This window comes from Tachyglossus aculeatus, chromosome 10 (genome assembly GCF_015852505.1).
Source record: "Tachyglossus aculeatus isolate mTacAcu1 chromosome 10, mTacAcu1.pri, whole genome shotgun sequence".
NCBI lineage: Eukaryota > Metazoa > Chordata > Mammalia > Monotremata > Tachyglossidae > Tachyglossus > Tachyglossus aculeatus.
The window spans coordinates 9,412,752-9,415,458 of NC_052075.1; the positions used below are offsets into that span (position 1 = coordinate 9,412,752).

The 2,707-nt window shown below is 43.3% G+C and overlaps 1 non-coding gene across 1 annotated transcript; it reads right to left on the reverse strand.

Moving 5' to 3' along the window:
- Positions 1-1,598: 1,598 nt before the first annotated feature.
- On the reverse strand, positions 1,599-1,736 carry LOC119933847. The gene has a single exon (XR_005452717.1). It is a non-coding gene; the product is annotated as a small nucleolar RNA SNORA7 (small nucleolar RNA).
- Positions 1,737-2,707: the final 971 nt, after the last annotated feature.

Sequence of the window (2,707 nt, forward strand, 5' to 3'; positions counted from 1 at the left end):
AACAATACCTACTTGCATGAAGCCATTTCCTTTGGGCTTCTGTGGACATGGAGAATACCTGGCTAACATTTAACCTCTTTACTTAAAGATAGTAAAGCTGTTGTCTCTCAGCGTTTTCCAGGATAATGCATCTCAAATACCCTCCACCTCTCCTCACAGGACTGTAATTTATTCCTTTAAGCCATTTTCTCTCTCTTCATAGCTACTTGATGCCAGTTCTACATGGACCACGAGTGAATCTTGTCTTCTGAGAAGCAGCAGGTCTATAGTTCCGCTGCCTTTTTGCTTCTCCATCTTCTCTCCCTTGCTTCCTCTCATTGCCTCCCTATTTATTAGTGAGACACTATTTTCCACCCACTTATCTGGGTGATAGGATATGTAGCAGTCTCTTACATCACCACACACCCCATTCTCAGAGGCTTGGGACTGTAGAAAGGCAAAGCAAGATGAATAATCTTCCGTAGAAACTTCATAGCCCAGCTCAGTTCAAGTTGCCATCATGTTCATTTTCAAGCAGATTGCCACTTTGCAACAATTATTCATTCATCTTTATCATTCAATCGTATTCGAGTGCTTACCGTGTGCAGAGCACTGTACTGTGTACTTGGGGTAGTACAATACAACAATGGTGTCCGATCATGTTCCTTGCACAGTTCTAAATTGCACCACATTTCTTCTGCTTGTCTCACTCTCTCTTGCTCTAGTCTGATATATCATCAGCTGCTCCTTTGATCTCCTTTCCTCTCAAGACTAACTCAGTGAGGGGGGAAAAACTGAGCTTTGATCCTAGGGGCCTGGGAAGCCCCCTGCCGCCTCATTAGACATTGTCTTGTCACTAGCCATTGAATATTTCAAGTCAAGTTTTTCAAGTTTCAGGAAAGTCTAAGATCCTTCTATTTCAGGACCACCTGTACAGGAATGGGGTGCCCCAGGAAAAAGAGATTCCATTTTGTTTGTTAGGGTTTACTTGTTTCTTTGAAGAATTGCTGAGAAACTTCAATGAAACAGGAAAAATGAGTCTTGATTTGCCTAAACCAATTATTATTAGTGTTACAAGTGGCAGGAGTTGGCTGTTTCTTATGTAATTGATAACTGAGCAATGAAAAACTGAATGGGACATGTTGCTCTGAGCTATCCTCTAGAAGACTGTTCAGTCCCATCTCTTTCTTGACCTCCATTCATTCATTCAATCAGTCATATTTATTGAGCACTTACTGTGTGCAGAGCACTGTACTAAGCACTTGGGAGGGTGCAATGCAACAATAACAGACACCTTTTCTGCCCACATCGAGCTTACCTCTATGTTGGTCTGGGTTTTGGTCTAGGCTCTATTCTATCATTTCTCCAAAAGCATGTAGGCTTTCTAAATATGCTGTCTTGTCTTATGCTTTCGAGTCGTCTCCAAACTAGAGTGACTCCATGGACACATCTCCCCCAGAATGCCCCACCTCCAGCTACAATCGTTCTGGTAGGATATCCATAGAGTTTCCTTAATGAAAATAAGGAAATGGTTTACCACTGCCTCCTCCTGCTCAGTAAACTTGAATCTCCACCCTCGACTCTCCTATGCCACTGCTGCCCAGTACAGGGGAGTTTTGACTTGTAGCAGATTGCCTTCCACTCTCTAGCTACCGCCCAAGCTAGGAATGGAATGGGTATGCCTCTGCTTGACTTTCCCTCCTGAAGTTGAGACTGAAAAAACACTGAAAACTCTCCAGGTGTGATTCTGAGAGGGGAAATATGATGTAGTTTCCTCCATTTGGTATTATTTGACAGAGTTCTGTTGAGGTAGCTGAATTCTGTAGTAGCTTCAGTGCTGTCTTATCAGTGAAGGGTTTGAGTAGGTTTCCCGGTGGGCTTCCTGGTATAATTTGGTAATGACCTTGGCTGCCTTCTGGTGTCCATTACTCGTCCGCCCCGAGCTTTGCAGTGACTCTTCTGAGATGTGTGCTTTCAGGGCAGAGACAACAGCATGCAGAAATTTCCAAAGTGACAGCCGGAAGAATATTCATATATGTTCACGGTCTATTGAGTTGGAAGAGCTTCCCAGAGGATTGGAAATGAGTCTAAACATCAGATTTCCAGTAACTTATTCCACTCATGAGCATCTTTTCATTAAATGAAAAGCTCCACATCACTATATTAATTAAAGAAGAAATAAGGTAGGACTGACCCTACCAAGGTGAAATAGTCTGAACATTGTGTTGCCTCCAGAATCCCTCTTTAGCTATAGGCAATGTGGCCTAATGGAAAGAGCAGGCACCTGGGAATCAGAGGACCAGGATTGCAATTCTGGCTCCACCGCCTGTCTGCTGTGTGACCTTTGGCAAATCTCTTCAATTCTCTGTGCCTGTTTCCTCATCTGTAAAATGGGAATTAAATCCTGAGAGACATGAGAAGCAGTGTGGCTCAGTGGAAAGAGCCTGGGCTTTGGAGTCAGAGGTCATGGGTTCAAATCCTGGCTCTGCCAATTGTCAGCTGTGTGACTTTGGGCAAGTCACTTAACTTTTCTGTGCCTGTTACCTCAACTGTAAAATGGGGATTAATACTGTGAGCCCCCTGTGGGACAACCCAATCACCTTGTAACCTCCCCAGTGCTTAGAACAGTGCTCTGCACATAGTAAGTGCTTAATAAATGCCATTATTATTATTATTATTATTACTACTTCTACTTAGACTGTGAGCCCCATGTTGAACATGAACTAGA